We start from the raw sequence: 19675 nt of genomic DNA, 5'->3' as shown, positions 1-19675 counted from the left end.
GGGAGCTCTGCTCAGCCACAAGCCAGGCTGATGGCTGCCAGTACAGCGGTGATGGTGGGAGCCTCTCCCGCCTCCTCAGCAGCGCTAAGGATGTCTGACTGCAGCTTAGGCCTGCTCCCTGCTGGCAAGTAAACATCCCCTGAGGGCTCCCGGGCTGCCAGAGGGATGTCTGACTGCCAGCTTAGGCCCAATCCCCCGGGGAGCAGGCCTAAGCCAGCAGGTGGTCATCCCCCGAGGGGTCCCAGACTGCGAGAGGGCACAGGCCGGGCTGAGGGACCCCCCTGAGTGCACAAATTTTTGTGCACCGGGCCTCTAGTGTATTTTATAATACATAGAACCCAGAAGAAAATTTTAACTTCTCTGAAATGCCATGACTACAAAACTAATGATCAAAATATAAAGAATGAAAAATATCTAATAGCAAAGAAATGAGAAGAATCATAGCAGTCATTAATCTAGGATGGATCAGAACAAAACAGATTGCAATGTAATGATTAACTCTAATAGAGTAATTAAGAATATTGCTGCCATACTCTTTGACCCAGCTATCCATTTATAGGAATTGTTCTTCAGATATTCTTACACAAGATGCAAATATACATACACACGGATATGTTTATACTTGTGGGAAACAAATATCTTTTATTTAAAACAATGAAAATTGAAGCAGTTTATATGCCCACTAAAAGTGACTAATTAAGCAAACTATGTTATTTATTTTTATTTCTAACTGCATACCATTGTAATCTGAGAAGATGCTTGATATTATATCAATCTTCTTGAATTTATATAGACTGGTTTTGTGCCCTAACATTGGTTTATCTTTGAGAATGTTCTATGTGCACTTGAGAAGAATGTACATTCTGTTGCTTTGAAGTGAAATGTTTTGTAAATGTCAGTTAGATCCATCTGATCTAGTGTCTCATTTAAGGCCTCTATTTCCTTGTTAATTTTTTGTCTGGAAGATCTATCCAGTGATGTCAGTGGGGTGTTAAAGTCCCCTATTATGACTGTATTGCTGTCAATCTCTCCCTTAAAGTCCATTAAGAGGTTGTTGTTGCTTTTTATGAACTTGGGTGCTCCTATATTGGGTGCACATATGTTTACAAGGGTTATATTTTCTTTTGAATCATTCCCTTTAGTTTTATGAAGTGACCTTCTTTGTCTCTTGTTATGGCCTTTGCTTTAAAGTCTATTTTGTCTGCTATGAGTATTGCTACCACAGATTTTTTTCCCTTTCCATTTTCATGGAATATATTTTTCCATCCCCTACTCTCAGTCTGTTTATATCTTTTGTTCTAAGGTCGGTCTCTTATAGATAGCATATATATGGGTCATGTTTTCTTATCCATTTAGTCACCCTATGTCTTTTGAGAGGACCATTTAATCCATTTATATTTAAGGTTATTATAGATAGGTATTTATTTCCTGCCATTTTTATTTTCTTTATGCCAGTGATCCTCTCTCCTTTTCTTCTCAAAGCAGTCCCTTTAACATTTCTTGCATTGCTGGTTTGGTGGTAATGTACTCCTCTAACCTTAATTTTTTGTATGGAAAACTTTATTTCACCTTCAATTTTAAATGATAGCCTTACTGGATACAGCAGTCTTGGATTTAGGTCCTTGCTTTTTATTACTTTGAGTACATCATGCCACTCCCTTCTGGCCTGAAGTGTTTATATTGAGAAGTCGGCTGACATTCTAATGGGAACTCCTTTGTAGGTAATTTTCTGTCTCTCTCTTGCTGCCTTTAAAATTCTTTCTTTGTCTTTAATGTTTGCTATTTTAATTATGTTGTGTCTAGTGAGGGTCTCTTTGGGTTCATCTTGATTGGGGCTCTCTGTACCTCCTGAACTTGTGTGACATTGTCCTTCACCAAGTTGAGGAAGTTTTCTGTCATTATTTCTGGTATTCCTATAATGTGCATGTTGTTATGTTTCATGTTGTCCCAGAGTTCCCTTAAGCTATCTTCCTGCTTTTTAATTCTTTTTCTATTTGCTGTTCTAATTGGGTATTTATTTCTTTGTCTTCCAAATTGCTAATTCAATTCTCTGCTTTATCCAATCTACTTTTAATACCCTCCAGTGTGTTCTTGAAGTCAGATATATCATTCTTTGTTTATATCTGGTTCTTGTTCATGGCCTCTATTTCCCTTTTCATACTGTTGTATTTGTACTAAGAACTTAAACATCTTTATAACCATTGCGTTGAACTCTATGTCTGATAGGTTGCTTGCCTTTATTTCATTTAGGTTTTTTTCTGGAGATTCCTTCTTTTCTCTCATTTGGGGGTTGTTTCTTTGTCTCCCCATTTTAGCTGTCTCTTTGTATTTGCTTCTATGTGTTAGATAGAACTGTTATGCCTCCCAGTCTTTATAAGGATGGCCATATGTAGAAAGTGTCTTAAGGGGTCCAATAGTGCAGTCTCTTTGTTCACATGAGCTGGATATTCTAGGAATGCCCCTTTTGTGTGTTATTTGGGCTCTCCTGTTGTAATTGGAACTTGATTGTTGATGTCCTGTTTGTGGGAGGGATCTCCCCTTCGACTTGCTGCCAGTGAGGTTCAACTCCAATGTCGTTGTGCCAGCTGTTCTACAGGTGCTTTCGGGTCCGCTATTTGAGGGGCTTGCTGGATTTTGCTCTGATGTTGTCGAATCTGGTCCTTTGGTTAGTCTATCCTGGGCCTCCTGGGAGCTTCTATAGTGCAGATGAATGTGAGTCATTGTTCCTCTCTAGCCCTGGGCAACCTGATTGAGGTCTGAGATGTTGAAGGCCCTAGTAGTCCAGTGGTCAGAAACTCCTTAGCCCAGAGACTGTGTTTGCCTTGAGTCTCACACCTTGATTGTCCCTGTTCTGGGCTGTACTTCCTTCCCACACAGAGTTGGTCCTACAGATGTCAGCTGCAGTCACCTGGGGTCTCGCTGACTCTTGCTTTGCTGAATGGTCCAGGATGGTGTCTGTGGTGGTGGTTGGGGGTGGGTGGGGCTCACGTAGGAGGTCCCATTGGCATTCTCCTCCCTGCGTTTCTGGGGTGGTGAGAAAATTATGTTATAGCCATAACTATGTTATATCCATACAATAGAAGAATATGTAGTTATTAAATAGATGGAGGGGATACTATATATTGATGTATAAAACTGAGTATTTAAAAATTATAAAAAAGCCAAGTTGTAGAACATCATGTGAAGCATTATGTATTTTGTTTTAAAATTTTCTGTTTATGTGCATGCATGTTTACACTTGTGTGTTAAGATATGATGTGGCTCAGTGGTTGAGTGTTGACCCATGAACCAAGAGTGCACTGGTTCAATTCCCAGTCAGGGCACATGCCTGGGTTTTGGGCTTGATCCCCAGTAGGGGACAAGCAGGAGGCAGACAATCAATGTCTCTCTCTCCTTGATGTTTCTATCTCTGTCTAAAATCAATAAAAACATATTTTAAAAAATATGAATGGAAAAGGGTTATAAAGATAAACACCAGGCATCTGAAACTAATATAATATTCTATGTTGATTAAAAAATAAAAAGATATTTTTAAAATATTTTAAAAGATATACACCAAACTGTTTAAGAGTTGATTGGGAATTTGGGAGGAAAAGAGAATGGACAGCAGTTCAGAAACTTTCACATTTTACTTTACACATAGCAATATTATTTGATATTATTATTATTTTAATCCTCATTCGAGGACATGCTTATTGATTTTAGAGAGAGGGGAAGGAGAAAGGGAGCAAGGGAAGGAGAGAGAAAGAGAGAGATCGGTTGCCTCCTGTATGTGTCCCAACCAGAGACTGAACCCACAACCTTTTGATGTACTGGATGATGCTCCAACCAACTGAGTCACACTGGCCAGGGCAATATTATTTTTTAATGTTTAGAAAGAAGAATATTTTTGTTAACCCCAAAAGTCTAATTGATGGGATAGATGAGATAGATTAGGAAATCAAATCCAAACCAAACCATAATTGGATTAAGATAAAGTAATAAAAATGACTGAGCTAGAGAATGGTGTGTAATAATTCTGTTTGGTGTTTAAGCAGAGTTCTTAAATAGGGGGTTTCAAATCAGTAAAAGTTATTATAATGAAGAGAGATTGTTTTGTCTGCCTGAAACTCATGCCTTCTTTCTCTGGGGCAGCACCCTATTCTCTTGGGAAATGCTTCTCTCCCCTTTGCAAACATTTGGCTTAAAGAATATGCGAGTTTCTTTCCAAGTCTATGCTCCTGACCCAAACGATAGGCCTGAAGGCAAACACCTAACCCATAATGAGTCAACCTTATGAACACCGCCACCTCACCCCAATTTTAATTGATGATGTAGTATCCACCTGACCTGGCAAGACCAATCACAGCTCTTTCGTGGCATTTTTCAAACTGGACTTGGAGGAGAGAATCATTTCTTCTTGATGGTGAGAATTAAGGAACGTGTATCCCTGGGGCTGCCACCGCCCATGTGGAGAAAGCCAGGTTGTAGGAGATGATGGAGCCCAAATCAGAAAGGAGCCGTGATGAGACATGGAGAGCAAAACAGCCCAACTCCACCACTGCCCCACTTCCTGGTATGTGGTTGTGTGGGAAAGCAATTCTTCCCATGGCCTAAGTTAGTTCAGGTTGGGTTTCTGTCCTTCACAACCAGAAACATACTGGCTAATAACACACACACACACACACACACACACACACACACACACACAGAAGGGTGAGCAAGCTAACATTTATTTGCTTCCATCTTCATTGCAATGGTAGTGTAATAATGATATATGAATCTGAAAAGGAACTGATAATATTCACAAGATTATAGTTAGGATGACTACCACTTTTAGAATTTAAATAATAAAATCATGAAATAGCGCAGTACTTTTAAGTTCTCAAAGAAAACAATTCATCCAAAGATAATTGTTTTCTGGTTGAGTGATCAATCATTTGGTAAAAAAGTAGAAAGATGTCTTACAGCTTCAAAGACCAGAGACAGAATTTCTGACCACATATTTCACCTGTAAATAACATTTGAAAGTTATTTTTAGCAGCTCCCTAGGTAGAAAAATTATGTTGGAGGGATTTAATGGAAAACTATGACAGCTACTGGATGGTTGTCATGATCAGTATAATGGAGACTAAAAACCATAGGTGAGATCAGAAAGATAATGAATGAAACACACATTCAGACATGGAACAATTAGTGCAAAACTTTATGTCAGAGAAAGGAATCCAAAGTTTCTGCTTCGGTATTTAATATAGAGATTAGACTGTTTTTTTTTATTAATCTTGTGGAATTGAGTTAAATACAGCTATCTTCAACCCATTTTAGAAAATAGTACATGCCAATGTACTCTGTGCATAAAAAAGCATGATTGTTAAAGCAAAACAAAAGAAGTATAGGAGGGAGAACTATTTCTCAGAAGGTAAAACAGCTCTCAAGAAAAGTCTCATTCAATATTGAAAAGTATTGCCAATTTGTAAAGTTTAAAAATAGAAGATGAACTAAGATGCTACTACTAAATTATAGAGAAGGTATAAATGATATTCACTATAACAGATGTCAATGCATAAATTATTAATCATAGTGGTCACTATGTAAGATAATGGGAAGGCATAATAGAAAAGAAAATTTAAATAATTTTACATTTGATCAAATATAGCACTAAAACTTTTAATGAAAACATGTTTAGAATGGAGCAGAGTAGGGCAGCCATCAGAACTCTCCTTGTAGACCTCCAAGTACATGGAGTAACTGAGGAGAGCTCCAGCTGCTGGGCTGTGAAATCCTTCACCGTGGGAGGCTCTGCTACCCACAGGCCGCTCCCATGGTATCTAAGGCACACCCATTCCTGGGGACAAGGGATTCTTCTGACTAAAGCTTCAGCTGGAGGAAATCATCTGGGGATGATTTCCCAAGCTGCCTTGACTATGTGGTCTTCTGGAATGCTTCCACCTACCTTCCCTCTCTCCTTCATCCCTCCAGGCCAGACTTGCATTGTGCTTGAGGACTCTCCCAGCCTTCTCTTGCTCCCTCCCTATATTTCTCCCAGGCATTTCCCTAGTAAACAGTTGCATGGTTAATCTGGCTGTCGCATCTGGTTCTCTGATAACCCAGAGACAGTGACAAAATAATGCATTTGTGGTGAGAGCTGCACAGTATCAGACTATGAGCTACCTTGGCAAGTTCAGGGAGCAAGCATGCTAGAACTTTAACATTTCAGATGTGGCAGGAGAAGGAAGGCAGAATTAGACTTAACAACATAGTGGCTTCCCAAGATGGGTACATCCCAGGGGCAAATGTGGATTTGTTTTTGGCTGAATTCAGCACTTTGAGAAGATCTCAAATGAGGCCTCAAATGTAGGAAGCATTAGCTCCAGGTAGTAACCAGGGGATGCATACTGTGATGGCTCACGTACTCATCAGTGCAAAGGGTTCAGGGAATAGAATCGAGCTTCCCAGGCAGCAGCAATGGTTGAGCTGGAGATGAGATCCAATCTTAACAGCGGTTACAACCAGAAATGGACACAGAAGTTCTATGGCATCATTCAATGCAGAGGTCACAGTAGGAAAGCAGCAGCCCAGGAGGCTCACTCAGCCACCACAAATAATCATTAAGGAGAAACAGCACTCACCACAAACTGCTCATACTCTCAGTAATAGGACCCATAATGTAATTCTTGTTGGTCAGGATTACCTCAAAAAGAGTGGTGCTTCTTGGGAAAGGGAGGCAGGGAAGAAAAGGACTGACACCTTATGTAATAAAGAGGTAATATGCAAATTAACCCTCATGCCCTCACAAGATGGCTGCCTACGACCAGGCAGGCAGGGGGGTTAGTGAGGGATGACCAAACGACGGAACAGCAGGCTGTGTGGGGCGACCAGGCCAGCAGTTGGTCAGGCAGTTGGGGGTGACCAAGCCAGCAGGGAAGGGCAGTTGAGGGTGACCAGGAAGGTAGGAAAGTGAGCAATTAGGAGCCAGTGGTCCAGGATTGTGAGAGGGATGTCCGACTGCCAGTTTAGGCCCTATCCCCAGGATCTCCCAAGGGGTCTCGGATTGGAGAGGATGCAGGCTGTGCTGAGGGGACCCCCGTGCATGAATTTTGTGCACTGGGCCTCTAGTTACTCAATAAAACAAATTAATGAATATATTGATACTTGGACAATCCATTTATTCAGGCAATCTTAACACACTTTTGTGAAATTAGATGAAAAAACTTCCTAATAGCAGGAATTCTTCTCAATACCTTCTCTAACCACAATAGATTTGAAGAAGAAATTAATAATAAAAATATTAACAAATTCCTTTATTTTGTGAGATAGTAAAATATTTTTATAAGTAAAAATTGGCTTAGGAAAGAAATTAAGAATTCAATAGAAACCTATTTTAAAGCATTAATAAACACAGCTCTGCATATCAGAATGTGGTGGGATGTGGCCAAACAGTGTTTAGAAGAAAATGTATTCTAAGAGGTCTGTAATAAGAAATTTTTAAAAAGAGAGATTAATGAAAAATTATCACACTATAAAATTCTAGAATAGGACAAAGTATTAATCTAAAACAAAAGAGGAAAATAATGTAAGTTATTAATATGGAAAATATGTGGTATAAATTATATCAAATTAAAAGTAGGTTATTTGAGGAGAAGAAAATTGGTAAACCTCTGATAAATATAATCTACACTAATAAAAGAAACATGCAAATTGGTGTCACTCTGCTATGCTCACCAGCCAATCAGGATGAGCATGTAAATTAACCCAACAATGATGGAGGTTAATTTGCATATGCAGGCACGGAGTGAAGATTGAAGATGACTAAAGACTGAAGACAACTGAAGACTGAAGAGGCTTGGCTTCTCTGCTGCGGCCAGAGCGAAGGCCTGGGTCCCAGGTGCTGGAGGAAAACCGGTGCCGGCAGCCAGGGGAAGGAAGGCCTATTGCACGAATCTCTTAATGCAACGGGCCTCTAGTAATAGTATATAAAGATATCTTTATGGTCACCCATATGTTTCCCATTATATCTCTCGGATAGCTGTGACATCTACCAATTAAAAAAATAAACACACGCGCATGCGCGCGCACACACACACACACACACACACACACACGAAAAATCCTAACATGCCCTGCATTAATCTCCTTTGCTGGCTCTTCTCTTTCTAGCCATCAAATGTTGGACAGACCCATGATCTGACCTCTAAGGTTCATCCCTAGGGGATTTCCTCTGGACCCTTGACTTTAAAAATAAACTAAATTCAGACTTCCAATTTGTTACCTCTATTCTTGATCTTTCCCTTGAACTATAGATGTTTCTCTTTAATTTTGTACTCAACATCTCTACTTCACTGTCTAGTAAGCATCCTTTAAACACTTAAACAGGACCTAATGCATGTACCCATTCACAGCTTATTCCTCCTTCAATTTTCTTTCCCTTAGGAAATGGTCCCACAGTTCCTCCAACTTTTCAGGTATCAAACCTAGACATTTCGTTATTGCATCTCTTTCACCTCTCACCTCATCTCACATTGGAATGTATCAACTAGTCCTATTGGCACTATCTTTAAATATATCTATATTTCAGCTGCTGCTTGCCATTTCCATTGCTATCACTTAATCTGTATCTTTATCTTCTCTTTTCTGGATTTTGTAGTGATTCTAATGGCCTCCTAAACAGCCTTTCTGATTCTATTCAACACTCCCTTCCCAGGGGACTGGATGATCCCTCAGACACTATCCATTGACTTCCCATCACACATAAAGAAAAGTTCAAAGTCTTGCCTCAGATCATATGGCTATCTCCTTTATTCCTGCCCAAATGTCAGATCACATCAAACATGGTGCTTCATTCCCACCACCCTCCATCTCTCTACTCCCTTTTCCTGCTTTATTTTTCCTCACAGTAGTGGTCACTACCTAAGATTGCAGTGTTTATTTGTATGCATGTTTATTCTCTGCCTCTCTCTCTCTGGCTTACAGAACACTGCCTGTACCCTTGCCCTGCCCCACCCCTATTCACAGCTATTTCCTATGGCCTCTTTTAAAAAATCTACTCAGACACAGCAATTCTCAAAAATACTTAGGTAAGAAGGTGGAGTGGAGGCCTGGAAAAGGTAACAAACTGTCTGAAACTATGGGAGGTCCCCATATGTCATAGTCAGAAGCAGGAGCCACGAGCACAGTTGTTTCAATATATGCTGGGCATTGAGTTATCACACAGAACTGAGATGCTATGACCTCATCAGAGAACAGCTATATAACAAATACCTGCTGCAAAGGTAGACAAGACCTGGAAGTACTATCAGTCATCCATAAATATGAGAATGGTGGTTGAAGTTCACTTCACTTGATGATCTTTCTCGTTATAGGGTGGAGCTAGAATGGAGTCTTTATTTCTCAAAGTGAATCTCAAAGTACAAAGCTTGCTGGCTCTAATTCACCTCTAGTCACAGGGAGAAACTGAAATCAAAAGATTGAAGACTCCCGGTATGGAAGTGTTGGGAGAGAAGTAGGGAGGTCTTCTCGATAATCTGTGAACTCTCCGGGAAACTGGCTGTGCTCAGGGTTCCTCAGGGCAGGAACAGCACTTTTAGTGGGTCTCTCAGTGAGTTTGGGACTAGTAGCCTGGACAGGGTGTGTGCCCTGTAGCTTCGGACATCTACAGCCAGCCAGCTTCTGGGTCATCTCTTTGTTGGAGAACCACCAGGTGTGGTTCTGACTCTTATCAAGAGTGGTTAGGCCTTCCAAGCTTGAGTAACCTAGCAGTCTTTTAAATATAGAGAGTGCAAATCCACTAACAACACTCTTACATTTTAAGCATAGCATTGGCACCACAACTCAAACTGCTATACTAAAATCAAGCTGCATCCGCCAGTTCTATATTTACAGACCACAGGCTTTAAAAAATGTAGAAAACAATCTGGAAAGCAAAGTAAGAAAAGTTCAAAATTTCAAAATAAGGTTTGCTTGGGAGACTCCGGGTGCCCAAAAGGGAATTGTCTTGGAGACTCTACCGCAACAGCCACCCAAGATCTAGAACAGGAACAGAGGCAAAATACACACATTCTTATTGTCTCATGATAAATTTGGATATCTTATTTTTTTCAATTAAGAAGTGAAAACAACCCAGGACTAGCCTCATGAGAATCTGGGGTTAGACAGATGTGTCATCTTCATATCCTCTTTGGAGAAATGTCTCTCCATGTCTACTGTACACTTGCAATTTGGATTGTTTGTTTTTTAATGTTGAGCTTAGAGAGTGAGGTAGGGAGAGAAAGAGAAAGATTGATGTGAGAGCTGAACATTGATCAACTGTCTCCTGCGTGCTCCCGACTGGGATGGCACCCAAAACACAGGCAGGTGCCCTGACCGGGAATTGACCAGCAACTTTTTGGTTGGACAATGCCCAAACAACTGAGTCACACAGGCCAGGGCAAGAGGTTTTCATAAATATGTATTTTAGATATTAGTTCTTTGTTGGACGTGTGGTTTGCAAATATTTTCCCAGTGTGCACTCTGTCTTTCCATCCTCTTAACATTGTTTGTTGCACAGCAAAAGTTATTAATTTTGATAAGGTCCAATTAATTCTTCCTTTTATGGATTGCAGGCCTGAGAATCAGGAGCACCAGTGTCCAAAGGCAGGGGAAGATGGATGTCCCAGCTCAAGCAAAGACAGCAACTTCATCCTTCCCCTGCCTTTTTCTTCTATTCCAGCCCCCAGCAAATTGATGACACCCACACACACTGGCAAGGGTGACCTTTCTCCTTGCAGCTTCATTGAAATATAATACTGTGTAAGTTTAAGGTGTACAATGTGATTATCTGATACACATATATAAAAGCAAAATGATTGCCACAATAAGGTTAATTAATACACCATTACCTCATATAACTAGTATTTTTTCTTTTTTGGTAGTAAGAACATTTAAGATTTATCCTCTTAGCAACTTTCAAGTATATGATATAGTATTGTTAACTGTAGTCACAATGCTGTATATTAGATTCCCCAAATTTATTCATCTTGTCACTGGAGGTTTGTAGCCTTTGACAAGTATTTCTCCATTTTCCCCACCCCATCCCCTATTCACCGCCGCCCCTGGCAGCTCTGTTTCTGTGAGTTCAGCTTTTGTAAGAATCCATATATAAGTGATATCATGCAGTATTTGTTTTTTTCTGTATGACTTATTTCACTTAGCATATCTTCATTTTTATGGCTGAATATATATATATATATACATGTATATATATATATTTCACATTTCTTTATCTATTCATCCATTGTTGCCATAGCTTTCCATCTATTATGTGAATAATGCAGTGAACATGGGAATGAAGATATTCCTTCAAGATCCTGCTTTCATTTCCTTTGGATATTTACCCAGAAGTGGGATTGCTGGATCATATGGTACTTCTATTTTTATTTTATTTTTTTTCAGGAACATTTGTACTGTTTTCTGTAGTGATTGCACCAATTTACATCCTCACCAGCACTCATCCGTAGTCTTTCTTTTTTCAAAAAAAAATTGATTTTAGAGAGAGAAAGGAAGGGAGAGAGTGAGAGTGAGAGAGAAACATCAATTTGTCATTTCACTTGTTTATACATTCATTGGTTGATTCTTGCATGTGCCTTGACCAGGGATGGAACCAGCAACCTTGGTGTATCAGGATGATGCTCTAACCAGCTGAGCTACCTACCCAGAACATGCTCATCTCTTCTCTTTTTAACAGTAACCTTTCTAACAGGTGTGAGGTGATAGTTCATTGTGGGTTTGATTTGCATTTCCCTGATGATTAGTGAAGAAGAGCATTTTTCACATACTTGTTGCCCTTTTGTATGTCTTTGGAAAAATGTCTGTCTATTCAGCTCCTCTGCCCATTTTAAAATCAGATTATTTGTTTTGTTTATTTGTATCAAATTGTATGAGTTTCTTATCTAATAGATTAGATATTAACCCCTTATCTAATCTATTGTTTAAAAAGATTCTCTCCCATTTTATACATTTTGTTTTACTTTGTTGATTGTTTCTTTTGCTGTACAGAATCATTTTATTTTGATGTAGTCAAACTTGTTTATTTTTGCTTTTGTTGCCTGTGCTTTTGGAGAGATATTCAAGAAATTACTGCCGATCCCAATGTTGGAAGTTTTTCTCCTATGTTTTCTTCTGCGAGTTTCACAAATTTAGGTCTTACATTTTAGTTTTTAATTCATTTTGTGTTAGTTTTTGTGTTTATGGTGTAAGATAAAGGTTCAATTTTATTCTTTCTCATGTGGATATCCAATTTTCCAGCACCATTTGTTGAAGAGACTATCCTTTCCACATTGTGTATTCTTGGGTTCCTTGTCTATGATCAGTTGACTATATATATATGTGTGTGTTTATTTCTGGGATCTCTATTCTGTCCCAGTGATCTCTAAGTCTGTCTCTATGCCAGTATTGTACTGTTTTTTTTTTAAAGACTTCATCTTTTTAGAGCAGTTTTATATTCACAGCAAAATTAAGATGACAGTGCAGAGATTTCTCATATACTCTGTACCCCTACACAGGCATGTGTAGTCTCCTCCATTTTCAGCATCCCCTACTAGAGTGGAACATTTGTTGCCATAGATGAACCTATATTGACACAGCAACATCACCCAAAGTCATAGCTTACATTAGGATGAACTCTTGTTATATATTCTATGAGTTTGCACAAATGTATAATGGCATGTATCCATCATTATAATATACAGAGTAGGTTTACTGCTCTCAAATTCCTCTGTGCTCTACTTAGTAATCCCTATTCCCACTCCCTCACAATCCCTGATAACCACTGATTATTATACAGTATCCATAGTTTTATCTTTTCCCTAATATCATATAGTTAGAGTCATACAGTATGTAGTCTTTTCAGATTGGCTTCTTTTACTTAATAACATCTGTTTAAGTTTCCTCGATGTCTTTTCATGGCTTGATAGCTCATTTCTTTATGGCACTGAATAATATTTCATTGTCTGGATGTACTACAGGTTATCCATTATCCTGCTAAAGAACATCTTAGTTGCTTCCACATTTTGGCAATTGTGAATAAAGCTGTTATAAACATCTGTGTGCAGGTTTTTGTGTGGACATACATTTTTAACTCCTTTGGATAAATACCCAGGAGCATGGTTTCTGGATTATATAATAAGAGTATGTTTAGTTTTGTTAGAAACCACCAAACTGTCTTCCAAGGTGGCTGCACCATTTTACATTTCCCATCAGTAATTAATGAATGTTCCTATTGCAACACATCCTTACCAGTATTTAGTGTTCTCAGTGTTCTAGATTTTGGCCATTCTTATAGGTGTGTAGTGGTATCTCATTGCCGTTTAATTTTCATTGCCCTAATGCTATATAATGTGGAGCATCTTTTCATATGCTTATCTTCCATTTATTTATCTTCTTTGGTGATGTATCTGTTAAGATATTTGGGCCATTTTTTAATCAAGTTTGTTTTCTCATTGTTGGGTTTTAAGAGAGGTTTTTGTGTGTGTGTGTGTATTTTTTGGATAATAGTCCTTTATCAGATGTGTCTCTGGCAAATATTTTCTCTCAATCTCTGGCTTTTTTTCTCATTTTCTTTTTTTAAAAAATATATTTTGTTGATTTTTTACAGAGAGGAAGGGAGAGGGATAGAGAGTTAGAAACATCGATGAGAGAGAAACATCCATCAGCTGCCTCTTGCACACCCCCTACTGAGGATATGCCCGAAACCAAGGTACATGCCCTTGACCGGAATCAAACCTGGGACCCTTCGGTCAGCAGGCCGACGCTCTAGCCACTGAGCAAAACTGGTCAGGGAAAATCTTTAATTTCTTTATTGATTAAGGTATTACATTTGTGACCTCATCCCTTCATAATATTAATGGGAGTCTAGTTCTTCCCCCTCTATTCTGTTCCATTGATTTCTCTTTTTTTTCTTTAACCAATACCACACTGTATTGATTATGGTTACTTTATACTAAGCCTTTGAAGTTAAGTAGTGTCAGTCCTCTAATTTTGTTCTTTTCCTTCAATATGGTTTTGGCTATTCTGGATCTTTTGTTTTTCTATATAAACTTTAAAATCAGTTTATCAATATCCATAAAATAATTTCCTGGTATTCTGATTAGAATCGCATAAAATCTATAGATCAATGGGGAAAAAACAACATCTTAACAATACTGAGTTTCCCTATTCATAATTTTATTCATCGGAGTTTTGTAGTTTTTCTCAGACAGATCTTGTACATATTTTGTTAGATTTATACTTAAGGAATTAATTTGGGGGGATGCTAAGATAAACGTGTTTTTAATTCTAAATTCCATTTGTTCATTGATGGAATACCATATGGTTTTGATTCATATCACTGTGTAATATACACATTTGAAATCAGGAACTGTGATGCCTACAGCTGAGTTATTCTTTTTCAAGATTGCATTGGCTATTCTGAGTATTTTATTGTTCCATATAAATTTTAGGATTTTTTCTATTTCTGTAAAAAGTGTTATTGGAAATTTGATAAAGATTGTATCAGATCTATAGATTGTAGTGCCATGAGAATAGCAATGTCCATTCCAAGGATGCTGTTTCCAGAGGAGAAAAACATGTAATTCTCAAGATATTGATAAGTTCTCCACATGAGAAGATAGAGTTTTCTTCCCAGCTTTGAGTCACTCTTGATCATCTGGGTCTTAAAGCAGTAGTGCATGTGCTCAGAGCTTTACAAGTGAATCAAAAACTCTTAGTAATTTGTCTGTTTGCAGATCAGACCTGACCTCTTCTGCATAACCTCTTCTGCATACTCTTTGTTAGAAGGAACTAAGTTTCCCAAGGCCCCTTCCCCTCTGACTTCTAGGAAGATGCAGTCAAGAGGAATAGGGTAGAAGTAGAGAGGAAGCCACGGTGTTTCTCTTTTTCTCTCTTCTTCAGGGGGCACCTCCAGTGGTAGCTGTATCTACTCTGTGGCTACAACTCTCACTGGGCAGCCCTTTTTTCTACGGTCCCAGTTTGCTGAGCACATCCAATATGATTCCATGTTCTACTGGGTGATCCCTGAGCCAGGGCTCTATTAACAACGTCTTTCCCTTCATTCCAGTAGCCTTATGGGTGGTAGTAGTTTTTTGTTGCTGATGATTTAGGGGTTTCTCATTGTCCCCCCATCCATATGGCTTCTCAATTCTTCTATCATCTGTGTACCCAATTACATGTATTGAATATCCTCTGTTTGAAATACTTAGAGTGGTTTGTTTCCCTGGAAGGACTCTAACTGTTAAAAACATTCATAAAAATAATGCCAAGTTGAACAGTTTGAGCAAGGATATCAAGGTCTCTGGGTGAACCAGCAAGCATTATAGGCACAACTTAGCAGTATGAGTTCTACTTCCTTTTTTCACACCATACTTGTTCTTAAGGGTTGTCATGTGGCACAACTGATAGAACATCATTCACATCCTAGTCCATGTAATTGACAATCCTTAGAGTTGTGCAGTTCACAATATGGTCATCTTTATCTAACAACTCTGGGTGGATAGATGTTAATCTAATTTTTCTTAGACAGTGATGTCTGTTCATTAGTAAGACTGGAGTCAATTCTGAGAGACAGAAGAAATTACAATAACCCAAAGAAGAGCAATTTTTTCACAAAAAAAAGTCTGTAGAGACACAGTTCAGGGCTGGTATGGCCACTCATCTCCATAAAGTCCATAGCCACACAGACAATGGATTCCTTCCAGCTCACGAGTCTGCTATCCCTAGAGTGTCTATCTTATCCTTATAATCCATACTTCCCAGGCAGAAGAATGGAGTGAGGGACAAAATAAATGGAGAGGCAATGGGAGGTGCCAATTATCTCCTAAGAAAGATTCCAAATAGCTACTACATCACACTTCTGCTCACATCCCTTTGGCTAAAACTTTCAGGAGTGAGGGTAGGTGGGCTTAGGTTGTTCCTTCTCTGGTCTATGGTTATCTCTAAGTAGTTGATGCTCATGCTCTGGCCTTAAACTTATAGAAACTTCTAAGGCCCCCTTAGAAGAAAGAGAGACTAAATCAGAAACCTAGAATCATAGGCTTTGAGTACTAGATTTTACAGATATAAATAATTAGGTTTAAAAATCACAACTAGTTTATGAAAAATGTAGGATTGAAAAACAGATTTTCTGAGTCTTACTTCGGTGATCTCTTCATGACATGTTGCCTCACAGGGAAGGCTGTTCTCCCTGTGGCATATTAAACAGAGATGCAAACTCTTTACAATTCATCTCCTCAAGTGGTAGAGTTTATTTTTCTGTTCTTTGAACCTGGGCTGGCCTTGAGACTTGTGTTGACCAATCGAATATGGCAAAAGTTATATTGTACACATTTTCAATGTAAGTCTCCAGAGCCTGCAGCTTCTATTCTGCTCTCTTGAAATGCAGTTGTCATGGGAACAAGCCTGAGCTGGCCTCTGGGGGTGCTCAATGGGGGAGATCTCAGACACCTTGGCCAATAGTTCCAGCCAACCACCAAATTGTGAGACCGTTCTGGACTAAGCTGCTCTGAGCTGGCCTGTTATTTGAAACCAAGCACCATAAATGGGCACAGCTGACACTCCAGCTGTACTTAATTTGCCAAGCCATAGAATGGAGAGCCAAAAAAATTATTTTTAAGGCACCAAGTTTTGGTGTTGTTTATTATGGAGCAATAAATTACTGGTGCACTACCAAGCAAGCCAGTCATATTTCGTGTGTGTGTGTGTGTGTGTGTGTGTGTTTAAGCTTCACAGAGGAAGACCACAAAACTTGTCCTATTATTTGATTTCCTATTGTTATAAGTGGGAAAATTGTTGTTCATCAATCCTTTGTACAGCACAGAAAACCTACTGAACATTAAATAGGACCATGTAGTGCTAAATATTTAATGACATTTGTATTAATAAGATAGATTTAATGAAATCATGCATAAATATTTTCCCCTCATTTTACACATGATGAAACAAATGAAGTTCCTTGTCCTTGGTCATGAAGTTAATGTGACTGATTTAACAATGGAGCTAGACTCAGCAAGGTGGAAGCAGAATTGTCTTTATTCTTTTCTACAACTATTCCTGCAAAACCTGTTCTGTCAACTTGTTCAGCATCTCTGAGTGAGATCCAGGGGCTTTTCCCAGGTACTTTAGAAAATAAGAAGTCCCCCAGTCATTTCCTGGTAATAAAAAGGGCACTCTACCACCAAAACTCTGGATCATTGTCTCTTTCAAAATTTCTGTCCTTTGCCTGTCTGCACTTGTCTCAGGCTTGAAGGATGCAGTGGGAAATGCAGCTCATGGTCAGAATCTCCTCTCTTTCTCTACCTACCTCCTTTCTAACTTGCAACTGCAGTTGTGGTTCCTTTCAGGTTGATGCTTGGGAAGCGGGTAAAGTAAGGATGGAACAAGTTTTACTTTTAATCTGGTGTTGGATTCCTCTGGCTTGGAAAATTAAGAGACTAATGTCCAAAGTTGTCTCTCCCTTATGGGACACTCTCTTGTGGGCTCTTCAGAGTTATTCTCACTAGAAACATCGGATCGAAGTTCTCCAAATTGGATTATGCTTCCTTTGGTTTACTGATTTCAATTTTGCCTTAATTTTTACTCCCAAGGGTGTATGTCTAACCACTTCTGTCTGGGTAGCCTTTCTTCTGGCAGGAAGCCCTGCAGCATGTACATTCCAAGTCAGCTGATGGCCAATTCACTCCATGAGATCCACAGAGCACGGAAAGTATGTGGAAGGTGCACATCCATAGAAGTGCATCTTGTATCCAAACATGTGCATCTCAGGGTAGGCACCCACCTAGAGTCTCTTAATGATGTAAGTTATGTGCTACTTATGTCAAGTTCTCCAAATTAATCTCTTGAACATCTTCATTTGTCTCAAAGCAAGTAATAAACATGATTCACGGCGAGGAGAAGGAAAACCCTAGTATATCCCCAAACTCTAAAAAGTCTCCATTTTCCAATATCTTAGCAAATTCAGTCTTCACTATAATTCTAAAAGCTATTATTTTTTCCCATTTTATGGACAAGAAAACATGAAAGTATAATAAACTTTCCCAAAGTTATAAAGTCAATAATTATCAGAGCTGGGAGTCAAGCCAAAGCCTTAACCATTGAGCTTCTCAGTCATGAAGATTGTTTTTTGGAAGTCTCTTCCTAGACAGAATCTTCTTTTATCTAAACTCTTTAAACTACCCCTCGTTGCTTGACCATCTATATATATAAAAGCCTAAGCAACCATCACAACTGAACAGACAACCAAACAGGCTGCGTGGGGCGACCAGGCTGACAGGGGTGTTAGTGAGGGACGACCAAACAACTGAGCAGCAGGCTGAGTGGGGTGACCAGATCAGCAGGGAGTTAGTGAGGAACAACCAAATGACTGAACAGCAGGCTGCATGGGGCGATCAGGCCGGTAGAGGTGTTAATGAGGGATGACCAAACAACTGAGCAGCAGGTTGCGTGGGGTGACCAGGCCAGCAGAGGGGTTAGTGAGGGATGACCAAATGACTGAGCAGCAGGCTGCAAAGATGGCAGTGCCCACAGCCAATAAGGAGGGAATATGCTAATGGACTGCCATGCCCTCAAAGATGGCGGCGCTCACAGCTACAAGATGGCTGGCAGGGGAGAGCAGTTGTGGGCGATCAGGCCATCAGGGGAGGGCAGTTAGGGGTGACCAGGCCAGCAGGGGAGGGCAATTAAGGGTGACTGAGCCAGCAGGGGAGGGCAGTTAGGGGCAATCGGGCTGGCAGGGGAGCAGTTAGGCATCAATCAGGCTGGCAGGGGAGTGGTTAGGGAGTGATCAGGCTGGCAGACAGAAGTGGTTAGGGGCAATCAAGCAGGCAGGCAGGCAAGTGGTTGGGAGCCAGCAGTCCTGGATTGTGAGAGGGATGTCTCACAGGGATCGGGCCTAAACCGGCAGTCGAATATCCCCCAAGGGGTCCCAGAGTGGAGAGGGTGCAGGCTGGACTGAGGGACCCCCCCCCCCAGTGCACGAATTTCATGCACCGGGCCTCTAGTGTTATATAAGTGCCTTGGGGCTGGTATTCTCCAAACTCTCAAACATCTGATTTCACCTTTGAAAGATTGTGGCATTTGTTATCTGTCCATATAATGAGCTACTACCTACAGTGGTTAAGGTATCAAAATCAAGGATGGGACATTTATCTGTATAATTTGGTACTCTCAGGTATGTACATCACTAGCAATCCACTTCTAGGATCACTTGATTTCAGTGACAACAGCAAAGAAGCTACCTTCTGAGGAGCAATAAACCCAATTTTGAATGAGCCCGAATAAGTCTTGATGTCCCAGGAATACTGGGGCAGTTGACAAGAGAAGGAAAAAACAGATCACTGAGGCAGGTTTGGGGACATTCTAGTTGCATTTTCAAAGGGAGCCATAATGAGAGTTGGGAATCACCTTTGAGAAAGTAGAATTTATGATTTTTGGAAGAAGTTTAAGTAACGATAGAAGGACTACTTTTAATATTTACACCATGTGCATCTCTTTTATAGATATAAGATTAGAATAAGAATATGCAATCATTGTTAAATTAGTAAGCCCATCAAACATTATTAGGTAATAGTTGGTTTGGTATTTGAATATGGCAAAAACTTGAAGGCAATACCCAAAGACTAAAGTCTGAAAGTGTACATGTTGACACATCTCAAAAAGAAGATCCTTGTTTGTT

This window comes from Myotis lucifugus, unplaced genomic scaffold (genome assembly GCF_000147115.1).
Source record: "Myotis lucifugus unplaced genomic scaffold, Myoluc2.0 scaffold_141, whole genome shotgun sequence".
NCBI lineage: Eukaryota > Metazoa > Chordata > Mammalia > Chiroptera > Vespertilionidae > Myotis > Myotis lucifugus.
This window is presented reverse-complemented; position numbering follows the sequence as displayed.